General features: G+C 43.9%; 1 long non-coding RNA gene across 1 annotated transcript; it reads right to left on the minus strand.

The window, feature by feature from the left end:
- Positions 1 to 58: 58 nt before the first annotated feature.
- Positions 59 to 12,950, minus strand: LOC125616436. Its single transcript, XR_007347066.1, has 4 exons — positions 12,228 to 12,950; positions 8,880 to 8,960; positions 371 to 500; positions 59 to 260 (listed from the first exon to the last, which is right to left on the minus strand). It is a non-coding gene; the product is annotated as an uncharacterized LOC125616436 (long non-coding RNA).
- Between the last annotated feature and the right edge of the window lie 6,378 nt (positions 12,951 to 19,328).

Below are 19,328 nucleotides of genomic sequence, written 5' to 3' on the forward strand. Positions count from 1 at the left end.
ACCAGGGATTGAACCCAGGGGTACTTAACCACTGAACCACATCCCCAGCCCTTTTTAATATTTTATTTAGAGACAGGTTCTGGCTGAGTGGCTGAGGTTGGCTTTTGAACTCCCTATCCTCCTGCCTCAGCCTCCCAAGCTGCCAGGATTATAGGCACGCTCCACCATGCCTGGATCTTGTCCACAGTCTTGATGAACATGATGGTCTTGTTGCTTGAATGAAGATACTGGAGCTGGAGGGAGGTAAGGGGCCAGCTCGCCTGAGGGAGAGGCGAGAGGGGCTTAGTTGGGTTTGATTGCAGCCTGGTTTGGGGAGGGGCCAGGGGTCATCCAGTCCCCAACACTCCACAGGCCCCTGTCTGGCACTTACCTCTCATCACAGCAGGAGAGCCTGGGAGGAAGGGCTGCTAAGGGCAGTTCCCTCGGCCCATCAATGAGTCCAGACTGTGCCTCCTGCATCCAAGGCCACCCATTTGCTCCATGTAGCTTCCTCTACCCACCTGAAAGCAGCAGGGATGTGGGGCTGGATTTCCACCTAAGTTCTGCTCAAGCATCTGGAGGAGTTTTGTGGGCTCTCTGATCTTGATCACCTTCCTGCTCAGAACTCTGTCTCCAGGGTCCTCTTTCCTGCTCCAAGTAATCTGGGTGATCCTGAAAGAGGACCCTGAGCTCCAGGGTCCCCATTCCTGCTCCAAGCTCCAGAGAATGGGTCATCCCCTCAGCTTCCACATGGGCCTGCCCGGGTGTCATGGCTTGCCCCTTAAAGAGGGAAGTGATTCTGGGCTCTGTCAAACTCAGACTTCTAGACTATATCCCAGGATTAGTGCACACTGAAGCCACTCCACTCCTCCGTCTGCACAGATGAGCACTTCCTTCCTTCACTTTATTCTGCACAGTTGCTACGGTAGACGGAGTTCTAAGACAGCCCCTGAGATTCCCATGCCTGACATCCATGGCTTGGACTTGAATGTCAGAGGGATTTGTAACTATGATAGGCCATCCTTCTTGTGATAAGCTTCCCTTATAGGATGAGAGGGATTTCACGGGTACAGTTAAGGTCCCTAAGTAGTTAAATTTGAGTTACTCAAAAGGGAAAGCATCCTGGATGGGCCTAACCCAGTCAGGTGAGCCCTTGGACCCTTCCTGAAGGAAAAGATCAAGGGTGAGAGTGTGAGAGGCTTATGGAGGGGCAACAAGGTCAGACTTTTTTTACTTTTTTTTTTTTTTTTGAGAGAGAGAGAGAGAGAGAATTTTTTTTTTTAATATTTATTTTTAAGTTTTCGGCAGACACAGCATCTTTGTTTGTATGTGGTGCTGAGGATCGAACCCTGGCCGCACGGATGCCAGGTGAGCGCGCTACCTCTTGAGACACATCCCCAGCCCCAACAAGGTCAGACTTGAAGGGAGCCTCTTGGAACTAAGAGAGCCCTGGTTGTCAGCTAGTAAGAACTTGCAGGCCCCAGTCATCCTGTGGAAGAAAACTGAATTCTGCCAGTAATCTGGGTGATTCTGAAAGAGGACCCTGAGCTCCCCATGAGAAGACAGCCCAGCAGATACCTTGATTTCAGCTTGTGACATACTGAGCAGAGACCCTGTGATGCTGTGTGGGGACATCTGACTACAGAGCTGTGAGTTAAAAAGTGGATGCTGTTTCAAGTCACTAAGACAAGTGCCCAATCTATGTTGCTTATTGTGGTGTTGGGCTAGGTGCTGGGAACAGAGTGAGGAACAAAACAGACATGGTCATACTCTCAAGGATGGGAGGAGAGGACCCATAGCCCAGTGTTAGAAGTGAGTGCCCTCCAGACTGTCCTGGGTTGGAATTCTGGCTCTGTCTTTGGCTCCCAGTCCAAGTGGGCAAATCACTTAAGCTTCCCATGTCTATTTTTTTCCCATCTGCCAAACAAACACCAAAGTAGTGTTACAAAGATTTGTGGGTTAAGTGGGATAACGAAAGTGACATGCTTAGCCTATGGCTGGCATACAGCAGGAGTGCAGTATACATCAGTTGGCATCAGTTCAGGTCCTAGTCTGGGACAGAGGGGACTGGGACAGATGGGCACTCCAGGCTGTTATTCCACCCCTACTCCCAGAAAGCCAGGGCTGAGGTGAGAGTCCTGAGTCCTGAGCCCCAGGTCTCTGTCCTCTCTCTGCTCTAAACTCTCACTCCCTGGGTTCAGCAGCTAAGGTATTCAGGGACATTCTCCTTCTTCATCACTGACAATGACTGTTCGGTGACAATGATGGACACAGAGGCGCTGCTGAGAGCTTGGGGAAGTGGCAGCTGGTCACACTGTCTGCTCAAGACTCCGTTCCGCTCAGTGCCTGGCTTAGCTGTCGTGCTGATGTGTGTGTGTAGTTACTGGAAGAGGTTGGGTTGCCCCAAATCCCTAATTGATCTAAATTTCATTATTTATGTGGCAGAACTTGAGCTGCCTCTAATCACTTGGATGAAGAATACTTAGTTTTCTAGTGTGGATGAGGATGTAGGAAGTATAATTTGGTTCATTATTTTTGGAGGACATTCTTGGCATTAGGTATCAAAAGCCTTAAAATTATACATATGTTTTGATTCAAAGATTCCCATCTTAGTTTTTGAGTAAATATTTAACAAGAAGAATGCTTATTGGAGAATATATTATCGAAGACATTGTAAATAACCTCAGTCCACTGATGGGGGATTGGGAAAATTGTGGTACATCTGAACAACAGAGTACTATAGAGTCACTGAAAATGATGCTGAAGGCTAAGAACTCAGAAAGATATTTATAGGATAATTAGTCAATTTCAAAGCAGTAAGAGTGAGATCATTCTGGAGTCAGATGTCCTGGATTAGAATCCCAGCACCACCATTTAATTGCTGAATGACATTGAACAATGTATTTGATTTCTTTAAGCCTCAACTAATCCCTCTATAAAATGGGAATAATAATTGCATCATCACCCAGAGCCATCATGAACTTTGAATGAGATAATTTGTGTGAGGTGTTTAGCATAGCCTAGTGCACTTGCTCAATAAACATTGCTTTACGATGATCCTATATTTGCTTTTGAAAACATATATAAAAAAGGTAAGGAAGAAATAAAAGCAAACGAAATGGTTCTTTCTGGGTGGTGGGATTGCAAATGGATTCTTTTTTGTTTGTTTTTGTTTTTTCCGAGTGCTCTACAATACATATCAAGTTGACTTTTATGAAAAGAAAAGAGTCACTAAGAATAAAGGAGGGAGAAGAAAGTGGCTGTGAATTGTTGAGGCCCTTGGGGAACTCTGAGACCTGCTTTTGACTCAATTCCTTGGTGATGCTCTTTCTGAGGTTGGGTCCTGCAGGGAGACCGACGGGAGGCAGGTCCTGCCACATTTGGTGCTCCCTGGGCTTCCTGCCCTGCCCCAGCCTCCAAATCCCACAGGCCCAGAGCTAAGCAGATCAGGGAGGTGACCCATGGAGGCCAGGAGAAAGGTGGACCCCACTCACTAGTTTGTCTGCATCTCATCAGCATAGCGCCAGGAAGAACTCATTAGCGCAACCCCTCCTCCTTCTGTCCTGGGGTCTGCTCTATCAGCCAGCTGTTAGCACGTGTAGCAAACATGCAGTGCCAACAGAAGGATCAGGTGAGAACCAAACTGTTTCAATCTCCTTGAAATGACAACAGGGGCCTTTCCTAGAGGTGACTGACAGAGGGGGCGGAGTTAGGGCTTTGAGGGCTGGGGGAAGACTCTGGAGGTGCTGTCTTCAGCCAGGAAGGTGAGGGAGGAGCCGGGAGCAGAAGGGAGTTGCCACTGCAGGCTGTCCAGCTGTTGCTTGGGGACAACTGATAGGCCTTGGTGAGGAAGCAGTTGGAGTCACACACTGAGAAGGCTGAGGGTGGGGAGCAAAAGTAGGGCTGGAGGTTTCCTCGGCTGGAAGGCAGCGGGGAGGGGACTGGAAAGCACTGGAGTCTGCCCTAATGGACTGAGTGGTAACATAAACTGCTGACCATGGCTACTGCTGCCCACGCCCTGGCTCTATGCCACAGGGCTCACTAGGAAGACAGCTGCTACAAGAGATTCTGAAGGAAAATACTGATGCCGAGTAGCTTTTTTTTTTTTTTTTTTAATATTTTCTTAGTTGTCAATGGGCCTTTACTTTATTTATTTTTATGTGGTTCTGAGGATTGAACCCAGTGCCGCACACATGCTAGGCAAGCGCTCTACCGCTGAGCTACAGCCTCAGCCCCGAGTAGTTTTTAAAATTTTTTTTAGGTATGTTTTTATTATTTTGGATGTTTAAGTGAAAGCAATTCATATACACTAAATGGCACATATTAAAGTTATAATTTATGAAAACTTTTGGGGGGTTTTGGGGGTTGAAGCCAAGGGAGCTTTACGGCTGAGCCACATCCCCAGTCCTTTTCATTGTTTATTTTGAGACAGGGTCTCACTAAGCTGCCAAGGGTTTCACTCAGTTGCCAGGCTGGCCTCAAACTTGCAATCCTCCGGCCTTAGCCCCTTGAGGCACTGGGGTTACAGGTATGCACCACTCTACCCAGTTTATTTTACGAATTTGGACATTTGTGTTCATCTCTGAAACTATCACCACATCAAGATTGTGAAGATGTGTTGTCCACAAAAGTTTCCCTGTATTCCTTTGTAATTGTTCATTCCTGTTCCTCCCTACTCCTTTTATGCACGGGAAACCACTGATCTATTATGTCACTTTAGATTGGTTTGTATTTCTAGAATTTTATATAAAAGGAATCATACAGTATATTCATTTTTGTTGGTGTCTTTCACTATAATTGTTTTGAGATTTGGGCCCTGTTATTGTGTATATAACAACTTGCTCCAGTTTATTGCTGAGCAGTTGCCCACAGTATGGATAGAGCACAATTTGTTTTACCTAGTCACCTGTGAAGGACATTTAGGTTCCAGTTTTTGTAATAAAAGGGTGCTATAAACATTCAAACACAAATCTGTGTGGAGATACGCTTTCACTTCTCTGAGGTAAATGCTAAGAAGTGGAATGGCTAGGTCATATGCTATGCATATTTTTAACTTGTGAAAAAAAAAAAAAAAGGTTCTCCAACATAGTGCGCTATTTGACATTCCTACCAGCAGTGTATGAGAATTCTGCTGGCCCCACATCCTACCGTACTTATTAGGGTTACCCTTTTTGATTTTAGACTTGTAAAAGATGTGCAGTGTATCTCACTGTGGTTTTAATTTGTCTTCCCCTGATGACAAATGAAGTCAAATATCTTATATATATTTGGAGGTGGCAGAATTATTTGTTTTCTTCCTTCCTTCCTTCATTCCTCTCTTTCTGTCTCCTTTTCTTTCTTCACATTATGGAGATTGAACCCAGGGGGCTTAACCGCTTAGCCACATCCCCAACCCACTGAGTTGCTTAGGGCCTCAATAAGTTGTTGAGGCTGATCCTCCTGCCTCAGCCTCATGAGGATCAAACTTCATTTCTTGCTCATGGATCTATAATTGTTGAGTGCCAGTTTTGAGAAGACTATCCTTTCTTAACTGAATTGCCTTTGCTCTCTTGTCAAAAATGGTTGTCCATGTATGAGAGGGTCTCTTTTTTAGACTCTATCCAGTTCTTTTGATCTATTTGTCTATTTTTCCCACAAATATCACACTATCTAAAGAAGCGTATGTAGTTTGATCAGAAGCCTTGAAATCAGGTAGTGGAATTCCCAAACATTGCTTTTATTTTTCAAAGTTGCTTTGGTTATTTTAGGTTCTTTGTATTTCTATATAACTTTTAGAATCATCTTTTCCATTTCTAGGAAATCCTACTTGGCCTGGCGTCGTGGCACACACTTGTAATCCCAACAGCTCAGGAGGCTGAGGCAGGAGGATCGAAAGTTCAAAGCCAGCCTTGGCAACTTAATGAAGCCCTAAGCAACTTAGCAAGGCCTTGTCTCAAAAAGGGTTAGAGATATGGCTCGGTGGAATCTCTGGTGCTGTACAAAACAAAATCCTGCTAGGATTTTGATTGAGATTGTATTGGATGTATACAATAGATCCTATACAGTAAATCTCCTCAGATGATACCAATATGAGGAGGATGGACATCTTAACCATTTTGAGTCTTCGAAGATTAACAATTCTGAGACTTCTAAGAATATGGGATATCCCTTTGTTTTTTGTTTCTCCTAGGAATGTTTTGGTATGTTGGGTTTACAGGCCTGGTGTATCTTTCATCAGATTAGTTCCTAAGCAGTCACCTTTTTCATGTTGATGATGTTGTTTTAACTTCAACCTCTTTTTGTTCATTGCCAGTATATAAAAATAGAATAATTTTTTTTTTGTATACTGATTTTGCATTCTGCAATATAGTGGTTATGTCACCTGTGAATAAAGATTCTTTTTTACATCCTTTCAATCAGAATGTTTTTCTTTTTTCCTTTTCTTTCTCCTTTTTATGGTTTTATTAAGCCTTCAGTACAATGTTGAATAGAAATGGGGAGAAAAGAACATCTTGCCTTGTTCTGTGTTTTGGATGGAAAGCACTGAGTCATTCATTAAGAATCATGTATTCTGAAGGTTTGTGATACATGCCCTTTATCTTTTATCAAACTGAGGAAGTTTCTTTTTTTGTTTTTTTTTCCACAACTGGGGAGGAATGGAACCCAAGGCCTCACACATGCCAGGTAAGTGCTCTACCACTGAGCTAAGTCCCCAGCTCTCAAAAAGTTCATTTTTGCTCTTATTATTTGTTTTCTGGGTTTTGTTTTATTGTGGTTAAAGATTGATTTCTGATCTGATCTTTATTATTTCTTTTTTCCCTCCTTTGGATTTTATTCATTTTGCTTTTTCTAGCTTTCTAAGGAGGAAGCTGAGGCATTTCATTTCAGACCTTTCCATTTATCTAAGTAGGTGTTTTAATGCTATAAATTTTTCTCTAATGCTGCTTCAGCTGCAAACCACAAAATTTTATATCTAGTTTCTTCATTTTCCTTTACTTCAAAATGTGTTCTGTTTTCCTTGTGCTTGCTTTCTTTCCCTCCTCCTCCTCCTCCTCCTCCTCCTCCTCCTCTTCTTCTTCTTCTTCTTCTTCTTCACATCGGTTACTTAGAAATATATTAATTTAGTTTCAAATATGTGGGGGATTTTTCAGAGATCTTTCTATTACTGATTTATATTTTAATTCTATTGTGATAAGAGGTCATATTTTATTTAACTTAAATCCTTCCAAATTTATGGAGTCTTGTTATATATGGATCAACATATCTTTTATCTGAGAAAATAGACACATAGTTCTATCTGATATAATTTTCCTTCTGCCAGATGGATTTGCTTTACTGTTTCTAGTAGTGTGTATCTGCTATGATTAATTCTTTCAGTTTTTATATATCTGGTAAAGTATTTTGTGTTTGTTTTCAAAAGATAGTTTTACCCAGTAGAAAATTTACTTTTTTTTTTCCTCTTTGGTACTCTAAAGATAGTACTCTACTGCTTTGTTTTTTTGTTTTGTTTTGTTTTGCAGCATTGCTTCTGGCAAGAAATCTATTGTTATCCTTACTTCTGTTTCTCTGTACTTAATATTGTTATTGGTTTTCTGATGCTTTTAAGATTTTTCTCTTTATCACTGGTTGTCAACAACTTGGTTATGATGTACATTTGTGAATATGTCTATTTCTCTATTTTTCAGCTTTGCTTTATGATTTTTGAAGCTGTTATTAGGTATATATGCATTTAGGATTCTTATATTTTTCTAAATAATTGCCTACTTTATCATCACGAAATGTCTCTCTTGTAAGCTCTGTCTTAAAGCCTATTTTGTGTTTTATGAATATATTTTCTCTTGATTTCTTATGCTCTTCCCATGATGTCTTTTATTTTCAAACTTTGTCTTCATAATTAACATTTATCTCCTATAAATAGTATATGTTTGATTTCTGCTTTTTATCCAGTTGAACACTCTCTAGATTTTATTTAGGATTTTAAAATTTAATCATTGACATGACTGTGCTCAATTCTCCTATCTTTGCATTTTTATTTATTTATTTGCAGCGCTGGGGATCAAACCCAGGGCTTCACATATGCTAGATAAGCACTCTGTCACTGAGCTACATTCCCAGCCTATATCCACTGTCTTCCTATTTGTTTTCCTTTTGTTTATTTAGTATATATTTTTAATTTCTTTTGCTCTTTGCTAATTTCTTTTGTGTTAGAAAAATATTCTGTCATTCTGTTTTGTTTCCTTTTTCTTCTTAGCTGCACATTAAAAAAATATTTTTAAGTGGGTTCTTAGAGCTAGCAGAACGTATCCATAACTTATCAAAATCTGTTTAGTCATTTTACCTCTTTGCACTTCATACATCAGATTTCATAGCTAAAATGTCATATTCCCTCTTTCTCTGTCTCTGTGATTCCAGGGCTTGAACACATGGGTGCTTAACCACTGAGCCACATCCCCAGTCCTTTTTTTAATTTTTAATTTTAATTTTTAAAAATATTTATTTTTTTTTTAGTTGTAGGTGGACATAATATCTTTATTTCATTTTTATGTGGTGCTGAGGTTTGAACCCAGTGCCTCAGTGTGTGCTAGGCGAACACTCTACCACTGAGCCACAACCCCAGCACCTTTAATTTTTTATTTTGAGGCAGGGTCTTGATAAGTTGCTGAGACTGGCTTTGAACATGTGATCCTCCTGCCTCAGCGTCCTGAGCCACTGGGATTACAGGTGTGTGCCACCACACTGGGCTTCTCACCTCACAAATATAACAACCTCAAAATTTTAACTCTGTTTATCCTCTCTCATTTACCTGAACCCTCCTATTTCATAGAATAAACATGATTAGGATGTGTTTCTTTCTCAAGGAGTATAGAAGGGAAGAGAGATGTGTAAAGAAAGAATCATAACCCAGGTGTGGTGGTGCTCACCTGTAATCTCAGCTACTCCAGAAATGGAGGCAGTAGGATCACAGTTTTGAGTCCAGCCTGTGCAACTTCGAAAGACCCCATCTAAAACAAGAGAAAAAAGAAAGAAAAAGAAAAAAAGGGGCTGGGGCTATAGCTTAAAGGTAGAATGCTTGCCTAGCTTGTGAGAAGCCCTGGGTTCAATTCCCAGTTGCTGGGGTGGGGGAAGGGAAAGAAAGAATTGCAGTGTGGAGAGGTAAGGAGAGATGAGAGCCCCAAACGTGGCAGAAGTGCCTTCAGGGATTTGATTAAATCTAAATAAAGAAATTGGAAAAATCGGAGGACTGCTCATAGAGAAGGAGCTAGAAATGGAGTTGTAAAAAGTAATAGTTTACCAAGTGCAAACACAGGAAACCCGTGTGATGAATTAGGGTTCTCCAGAACAACAGAACCAAGAGAATATGTGTAATTATAAGAGGGGATTTATTAGATTGGATTATGTGATCATAGGCTGAATAGTCCATAGTGGCCATCTGCAGGTTGGAGGGCCAGGGTAGCTGCTCAGTCCCAAAAGCTGAGCCCTTAGAACAAGACAGGTCTGAGGCAGCTAGCTAGCCTGAGGCTGAGGACCTGAAAGCCCCCTGGAGAGCCACTGGTGCAAGTCTGCATTCATAAGATGATGATCAGGAGCCTGATGTCCAGGGGCGACAGACGTAGTGGCAAAAATGTGCACACACTCCAGAAGGACTGAGTGTGTGCTCAGAGCTTCCCTTTCTTCCCCTCTTTATTCCACCTGGCGCAGCCTGTTGCATGATGCTGCCCACACTCAGGGCAAGGTCTTCCCCATTCAGTTTGCTGACCTGTCCACCAATTTTCTCTGGAAACACCTTCATAGACGCACCCAATTTTCTTTACCAGTTCTCTAGGCATCCCTCCATCCAGTCAAGCTGACAATCAGTATTAACCATCACACAGCGCCATAGCAGGAGCATCTACAAAGCACAAGGAGTTCAGTGTGACTGGAGCAGCAATAGGCAGCATAGGGAGAGAGGATAGGTGAGGTCAGAGTTCAGGGCACTATCTCTGGGTTGTGGAGAACCAAGCGTGTTCTGCCAAGTTCAAACTTCCGTGCAAGGGTAAGGGAGCCACTGAATAGGGACCTTTAAAACATTTAGATTTGTTTTAGGCTGGACTGGGTGGGAGGATGATATAAGAGAGCAGAGAAAGAACTTTGTAGGAAAATTTTATTGTCCCCATGAGACACAAGGGCTGTCCACTGTGCCTAGAGAGCAGGCATCGACTGGCTGTGAAGAGTGAGGGTGGTTAGGGGTGGAAGTGGCATTCATTAGGTAGAGAACGCAGACCATTGCCAGTATCAGGAGAAGGGGGAAGAGGAGGAGTTTAAGATGGGACAGTCGAGTGCGGGGTGTCTGGAAAGTTCAGCTGGTACATTCAAAAGACAGCTGCAAATACAGTCTGGTGTCCAGGGCGGAAAGGAATGGAATTGGGATCCACTGATGGGCGGTGGGGGAGGGACATGGCTGTTGTGGTTATGGATGAAACTGACCAGGCGTAACACAGAGTTGGGATAACAGGCAAGAAGGGAGGCTTGGGGGAGACTGAGGGGAAGGTGTCCAAGGAGACAACAGCTTGCCAAGATTCCACACTCCCAGGAGTATTTGGTTTTATTCGCTTGTTAAATATTCCACTGGACCTTCTGCTTCACCTAAGAGGACACTTGATTTTATTAACAAATGTGGGGATTTTGCTCCTTATTAATCAGTATCTGCTTCTCAAAGCCCAGAAGGAGGAGTCAGGTGACCCGTCCAGTGGGTTGCAACCTCTGCCACTGAGCAGGGGAAACAAGGATGGGCATCCACCTGCAGCTTTTTGTCCCTGCTGAATCTAGTCTTTGTGGCCAAAGCCTCAAAGAAGGAGAAAGAAGCCACCATTTTTCAAAGACCTACTATGTGTCGGGCACTGTACATTTACTAATATTATTTGTCCTTTAAACCTCTTTAGGGAAGTGTGAGAAAGCTGTTAGCTCACTATAAGTGTAAAAACAACACAAAACAACACCAACAGCAATAACAGCAAAAACTGCCTTAGAAACCTAGAATGTGTTTGTGGCCTGAATTTTTTGCTGTGTTAGCCTTTCCCTCTTTCTCTTCTCTTTCTCCCATTCAAACAGAGCGATGCTATGTTCAAAGTACGTTTAAGACAGAGCTTCCTGGATTTTTGTTTCCAAAGCATGAAAACATTAATAGTATTTGAGGGGTTTAGTCAGCTTTTTTGCTGTGGTGACCAAAAAACCTGACAAGAATAATTTTAGAGGAGGAAAAGTTTATTAAGTGCTCATGGTTTTAGAGGTCTCAGTCCATAGATGGCCAACTCCATCTAGGTCTGAGGTGAGGCAGAACATGTGGCAGAGGAGAGCAATCCAGAAGATGGTGATCAGAAAGGGAGAGGGACAGGGAAAGGGAGAGGGAGAGGGTGGAGAGAGAAAGAGAGAGAGAGAGAGAGAGAGAGAGAGAGAGAGAGAGAGAGAGATCTCCAGAATGAGCTTGAAACAGAGCCTCTGCTCACCAGGGACAAAATGCATACCCTAAAGGCACACCCCCAGGGACCCACCTCCTCTAGCCACACCATACCTGCCTATAGTCACCACCCAGTTAATTTCTACCAGTGGTTTAATGCACTGATTATGTGAAGGCTCTTATAACCCAATCATTTCACCTCTAAGCTTTCTTGCATTCTCTTACACATGAACTTTCTGGGGACACCTTATATCTAAACCATAACAAAGAGGGAAAGAATTTAGTGTCTCTCTCTCTCTCTCTCTCTCTCTCTCACACACACACACACACACACACACACACACAGTCTCTGGATCTAGAGGTAGCAGATAAAGAGAACAGAGTTCTCTGTCCCCATTAGACCTGCAAGGACACTCTTGGAGAGTGTTCATGCACAGAGAGAAAAGAAAGAAGTGTTTGCAGATGCCTTGTAGAAAAGAACAAGAATTTTCTAGGGGTGATCTGTATGGAGCCATGGTTGAAGGCTGTATAACATCCTTTCTTAGCATCTGGATGGCCATCTTAAGTGACAGCTGCCATTTTAAGGAAAAAGTTTTGCTTTCCTGCCCAAGAGCCTTTCTGAGAAAGGCTCACCACTCCCTCATACCAACCCCACCCTTAACCAACCACATTAGGACCTTCCCGGCTCGGATTCCTGAGTCTCCCCATAAAAGTCCCAGAACTCAACCTGTTTTGCCTCTCTCTCCAATAGAGCGATGGCCTTTATTTGTCAGCTCTGACAAATAAACTCTCGTGTGTATCTCTGCCTGGTCTCCATCTTTCATTTCTTGCTTACCCGTCTCTTGTTTCTCTCTTTCCCTTCAGGCTGATGGGCCCTTTTCCATTACCAAAGTTATCTTCCTTTCCTCCTTTCCTTCCAACCTTGATGCAGCCCATGGGAGGGAAAGGGGACCAAAGATGTGCTGATAATCTGGACCTCCAAAAAGAGCAAAAGAAAATCCCTGCTTTATAGCACTTGCTGACTACTCCCACCAGGCTGACTTCAGACTGCCAACATGAGGTCAGAGAATGCAGAATTGGGAAGGGCTTACATCAACTGCTCTTGCCAGCTGCATGAGTTGGCTCTAGCACATTGCTAAAATCTTCCTTGGAAAAGACTAGAATTATTATTTCTTATCAACAAAACAAAAATGGAGTTGAATTTTAAAGAACATACTAATTTATCTTTCTTGCCAACCTAATTTGTGACAGAGATGGTGTGTTACTCAATTCTAAACATTAAGAGCCTGGTGCAGTGTTGCATGCCTATAATGCCAGCTACTCAGGAGACTGAGGCAGGAGGATGGGCAGATCAAGTTGGGATCTCCGCCCTCACAATTTAGTGAGACTCTGCCTCAAAATGAAAAAGGAGATGTAGTTCAGTAGTAAAGCATCCATGGGTTCAATCCTCAGTATAGGAAAAGCAAAAACAAAATAAGCCTCTTCCCCAGCCCAAACCAAGAAAGTGGCTGATCTGGGATTTGAACCCACAGTTACCTGACTCTAAAGACTTGTCTGCTTTCTGACCATTCCCTGGGCCTAGGTCCTGTGGGAGAACTTGAGCTACACTGCTGAGATTCTGCTCTTGTTTTCCACTTGTGCCCTTCCATGGTCCTATGAAGAATATCTTTGGCTGTGGGTAGGGCAATGGTCAAGGGTATGCATTCTTTTAAACCATCCCTTTCCTTGTTTTAGTACTCATTTCCTTGGAAATTACTGGAGTAAGGGTCTAAATTTTCATTTTGGATTCTGGATACAACTACCTGTATTGGGGGCAGGGGGAGAGGTTGTCACTGGGATCAAATGACAAGAACATTTATTTATTTTAAAAATTTTTTGGTACTAGAGTTTGAACCCAGGGACACTTAAACACATTCCCACCCGTTTTTATTTTGACACAGGGTCTTGCTAAGTTGCTTAGGGTCTTGTTAAGTTGCTTCGTACCTGGCTTTGAACTTGTGATCCTCCTGCCTCAGCCTCCCAAGTCGCTGGGATTACAGGAATGGACCACGGTGCCGGGCTAACAAAAACAATTCAGAGGAGGAAAGATTTATTTTGGCTCAGTGTTTTAAAGGTTTCGTTCTGTGGTCAGCCAACTCTATTGCAGAAACATCATGACAGAAGGGTGTGGTGGAGGAAAGCTGTCAGCTCCTGGCAGCTGGGAAGCAGACTGGACAGGGGACAGGAAGAGGCTAGGGAAAGATTTAGTCCCCGAGGCCACATGCCCAGTGATTTTCTTCCTCTAGCCATGCCCCACCTGCCTACAGTTACCACCCAGTAATCTATTCAAATGAATGAATCCACCAGTAAGATCAAAACCCTCATGATCCAATCTTTTCACCTCTGAACATTGCTCTGTTGCCTAACACATGAGTTTCTTGGAGAACATTCCAGATCTAAATCATAACACCACCTAATCATGTTTTATTCAATTGATTTATTTACTTTGAGATGGGTCTCCAAATGTTGCCTAGGCTGACTTCAAACTCCTGGACAGAAGCATTCCTCCTGCCTCAGTCTCCCCTGCGGCTGGGACTACTGGCACATGCTACCATGTCCAGCAGTACCACCATCTAATTATGAGCATTAGGCAACTGAGAGCTGGCTAGGGTGGCCAAGGGGAGGGAATGAAGAGATCATGGACTTGTCTCTGGCCCTTGCTCCTAGAAGTCAGAAGGCAGTGCCCACTTCTCATACTCACTGTGGAGGAATTTAGTCACCAGAGAAAGGGAAAATATTGTGGCACTCCAGCCACCATTTCTCTTTGCTGGTCTTGTGGCTGACATCAGCAACTCATCACGACTGCTCTGCTGAGCCCTGTGTAGGTCCCATATGCCTCAATGCTCCACTTCAGGAAGCCACTACAAAATGGGTTGAAGGTGGCTCTGTCAGGTAGGAAGCCCAAAGGTGTCTCTTCACTTCAAACTCACCCCTCTCTACCTGCTTTGTGATGGTGGAGTTGAGACTCTGCTCATGAGGGGAAGCTAGAAGGAAGCAGCCATGCTGGTGGAAGAAGAGGAGGAGGAAGGTCTTGTTTCTTTCTGTTTGCTGTGGCTTCTGTGAGCATCACCCAGGCTACACTTTGCTACACTTAGCAGTAGTTTGTTCAGGTGGCAAAAGCTGAATCCAAGACGTAGTTTTCCCAACACTCAAACCAGCCTCATTGTCTCCCACTTAGGCCTGCCAACCCCTACCTCGGAACTCTGGGTTTTGCTCTTGGGGTTCCTCCTCCAAACTTCTATTTTTTAATAATTCCCCTGGGCCCGAGTTGGGTGGATTGTCACTGGTTCCTGCAATTGTTTCCTCCCTGCTCCCTAGGGTTCTTTTCAAAGGTACTCTGTTGCTTACCTATTTAGCAACTCTTCACAATAGATTCTGTCTACTGAGAAATAGCTGTGATTTCTGTCCCCCAACTGGACCTCGGGTGATAAAATGCAAATAAGATCAAACCTATCTAGGCTCTTAAGGTGAGGTCAGTGGCAGACACGTCGCTCCATAAGACATCAGGCTTTTCTGAGGTCTGAAGAGGGTACAAGGACAACGAGGCGGGGACAAAGTATGAAGGGCCTGGCCGACTTAGCCTGTTTGGTTCTGTAACCCTCAAGTTGGGTGTTCAGGTGGCAGGCTGCCCTCCAGCACACCAATTAAAGCCCAGACTGTAGGGTGGGAGTGAAAGAAACCTAGAAATCATCACCTCATCTTAGAAATTGAACCCTAAGCCCAGAAATGGGAAGACAACAAAGCAAGGGTGTCAGGGTGGGATCTGACCCCAGGCCTCCTGGACCACAGGGGCCCCTTGGTTCATGGCAAAAAACCTCTCTCAATTCTTCCTATTTGTTAAATATCCAGGCTTGAGACCATGGTCTTACCAACTTGTTTGTCTAGTATGTCATTTCTTTTCTCAAAATGCATAAAAAGAGTTAAAATAGTTGTTCTTTATGTTTAACAGTAGCTGGTCACTAAGGGTAAATGCATCATCCCAAATTCTAAATTTAAAATATAAATTAAATGCGGCAATGTAATAGAAGAGCGTGTGCACACGTAGGTGCAACTAGCTGCAAGAGTGTGGGCCAGTGTGCTCACTTCTGCCCCTTGTGAAACAGCCCTTATATGAGCACTTCCCTCTCAAGGCAAATCCTGTGGCAAAGCCTTCCCCAAATAGATGGCAGCTCTTGTTGACAAACGACTTTCATACTTGTTTCAAATATAGTATATCCACTTCTTTTTTCCATTGATCTTTTTGGTTCTGAAACAAAAAGAAAAAAAAATTCAGTAGCCCTGCTCCTGATGTTAAGCCAAACTCAACAAATGTGAGAGATTCTCCAGTGGTCGGCACCAGCAAGTGGTGTTTTCCTCTAATCCTACCCAAAGAGATGGCTGAAGTCATTTCTTTTGGGGAATTGAGGACTCTTCTCTGGTCACCTCTTCCTAACCCTGGAAGAGGTCCCTTCTGGTGACTGAGCAGGCTGACTGGTCCCACACTCCTGATGACCCATGAATGGGGTCACTCAGTGGGAGGCCTCCTGGGCTTGGCCTCTAGGAAAAAGGGTCCCTTAAGGCCGTCACCCAGCCCTGCTGGTTTACACCCAGTGATTTACTGAGCACGGGGGCCACTGACACCTTTTATGCCCCTTCCTCCAGGCCACAGAGACAAAGCTAGTGGAGAGGTGGCCGGGAACCCATCCCTGGGTCACCTCCACACAACTCTCCCATCATTGATGGTGTCCCTTTGCCCTGGAAAACAAAACCTAGGCCCCTTGACTTTGGGTTACCCACACTTTGGCACCATCTCTGAAGCAATGATCTGAATTTACGACACTAGCATGAAAGACTGTTTGAGGCTCTGCCTTCTTTCCCCGCCGCTGAACTTCATGTGGTCCAGAGTAAATCACCGTAATAGTCAGTGGGCCGGCATTGTTGTGGGATGTTTTATACCCAGGCTGTCAGTTATTTGGGGTGGTTAGGTTGAATTGCCAAGTGTCGAGTTACAGTTGTTGCTTTTCCTTGCCTTGTGCATAATTATGAGGAGCCACAACAGCCAAAGGTAGGTTCAACCCAGGACCTTCCACGCGGCGAGGTTTGTAAAGGAGAAGGCAAAACCTACCAGAAGGCAACCTGGTTTGTAGCCCAGGAGGGGATTTCCTTTCTCCAACACTGGACAGAGAAGTCGTTTTCTCCCAAAGAGAAACATGATCCAAGGAAAGAGGTGGCTTGGATCGCCAAGTGGTCTCTGGGCTTGTTGCCCTGATGAAAGGACCATGTTTTCTGTATCCCTCAGGTAGCCACACACTGGGCCCACCTGGCTCTGGGCCCACCTGGCTCTGGAACCTGGGAGTGCAGAGCTGGGCCAAGGGAAACTGTGGTCAGAAAAAAGTCTTTAACCTCCTCTCCACTCCCACCTGTATTCCTTATGTGTTTTCATGATGAGGGATTCACATGTGGATAGCTGTTTCACTTCTGCAGCCCTGGGAAGCCCATAAAGGCTTGTGCTGCCCTCTTTATGGATACAGCCCCAGGGACAAGTCTAGTTTCTGCAATGGCAAGTCCCTAGGGCACATTATTTATAAGTTTGTGCAGTTCTCTCTACCCTATAGGGCATTATGGAACTCTTGAGTCAGGCAGATTCTGTTGATGGTTCCAGGTGTGTGTGTGTGTGTGTGTGTGTGTGTGTGTGTGTTGGTGTGTGTGTGTTGGTGTGTGTGTGTTGGTGTTAGTGGGGATGTCTCTTGTTCATTCAATGATGGAGGCTGGAGAAGGGCAGGAGGATGGGCAAGCAGATGGTGCTTATGGGAGTCTCTTCCCAGCCTGGGTGGCCCCATCCCCTTCATGTGCACCCCCAGAACACAGCGTATGTTTTTTTCTTGAGGCTTTCTGCCCTTCCTCTGTATTTTGTTTACTGACGACTTTGTTATTGCAATGTAGCTGCAGTGCTGATACATTCTCATAGCTGAAATTCAAGAAGTTTCTTCCCTTCTCAGGTCCCATGCTCCCTCTCCTTGGCCCCCAGAAGAAGCCACTGGGGCTGCCTTCTTGGTTTGGGCATACATTTTTGTACTTACTTTTAAGAGAAGGTTGGGGGAGGGAGGACTTGTGATTTGCCCTGGTGCTTGACTGTGGAGGGCTGAGCAAGTCGCCAGTCAGCTCAGTGTCTAAGAGTGGAAGAGCTGCCAGTATGAAGGACTCAGGGGGTTGGGGCAAGTCTTTCCCCAGGGAGAAGAGGGGGCAGGTAAACCATGTAACAAGGTGTTGCTGTTTCAGAACCATCAGGGCGCCTGAGTTCCTAGAGTTGAAAGGTACAGTCTGCTTGCTAGTCCAGTAGGTAGCTGAACACAGAATTTGAATTCATGGTAATAGGCCAGGGCAATGATACAGCAGAGGGAGGAGAGGCAAAGGGGAGAGCAACTTTATAGTCATGGGTTGGTGAGGAAAAGCTGCTTGGAAGTGGTAATGGCTGAGCTGGGCTTTAAAGGATCAAAAGGTGGTAAGTGGGCTGATGGGACGGCTATGGGGGAACCCATATGTGCAATGGTACACAGGGAGCTACAGTCAGATTGGCATGGTGGAGTCTAAAGTGTGTGTGTTTGGGTGTATACAGGCTGCATGTGTGTGTAGAGACAAGGTTGGAGGTCAAGGTTGGGCAGGCAAGGCCTGGATGATGAAGGGACCTCCTCTGACTGATGGTTGGGACAAAGTGTGCTTCCTTTGATCATTTCTCTTCTGCAGATATTCACTGAGCACCTGTTCTGTGCCAGGCAGAGGCCCTAGTCCTGGAGGCACAGTGATGAGTAAGACAAAGATGGTCCTCATGGAACTCATTTATAATGAGAGTGGCAGATAAGAACCAGGAGGGGAAGAGGAGCCAGGAAGGGGCTGAGTTAGCCAATGATAAGGTGGTAAATGTACATGCTGGCAAGATTTAGCATGGATGCCTTTGGGGGTATCACTGAAGGGATGGTAGAGAAATTTAGGGTAGTGTCAGGTCCCAGGAATGGTACAAAGTATGTGGCCTCTTAGTATATTCTTCTTGAACTAAGAAACCAGCAGGAAGCAGAGAGGGATGCTTTGGGAAGTAGCCCTTCATAGTCTCTGCTTTGAAACCTAGGGGCTCTGTCTCCAGGGACTGAAACTAAAAATGGACCATTTAGGTCTCTCTGACTTTGCTGATGAGATTAAAAGTGATACAATTTTTCTGCAAAAATTTTGTAATCTATGTGAAGAGTTTTAAGAAGGGCAATCTTTATTTGACCCAGCAATCCCCCCTCCATAAATTAATCCCTAAAAAATACTCAGAACTGAGACAAAAGAGTTCTGATAAAAGTGTTCATTTCAGGATTTATTAAATTGGAAATTTAAAAATATGTAAATAATTATGGTATTCACATGATGGATTATGGTGCAGTCATTTTTTATGAATATTTAATGCTGGGATATGCTTACTACATAAGTGACAAAAGCCAAACAAAACTGTGTTAAAAACAAAAATAGTAGGAGTCTATTTTTAACAGAGATATAGATAGGAGAAAAAGATAGCAAAATGTTATTAGTGGTTCTCTCTAGGAAGAGGAATTTCAGTTGATTTTCATCTCTGAACGTTGTGTTTTTCCAAATTCTCATTAATTACAACCTATTTATAATCAGAAGAAAGACATTTAGAAATGTACCTTTACTCTGGACATGGTGGTACATGTCTGTGGTCTCTGAGACTATGGAGGCTGAGGCAGGAGGATGGCAAGTTGGAGATCAGCCTGGACAACTTAGAGAAACCCTATCTCAAAATAAAAAATAAAAAGGGCTGGGGATATAGCTCAGTGGTGGAATGTTCCTGGGTTCAATTCTCAGTACCAATAAAACAAACAAAAAAACCCCAAAATTTTATTTTACGTTAAAAAAAAAAGTG

Source organism: Marmota marmota, unplaced genomic scaffold (assembly GCF_001458135.2).
Source record: "Marmota marmota marmota unplaced genomic scaffold, marMar, whole genome shotgun sequence".
Classification (NCBI taxonomy): domain Eukaryota; kingdom Metazoa; phylum Chordata; class Mammalia; order Rodentia; family Sciuridae; genus Marmota; species Marmota marmota.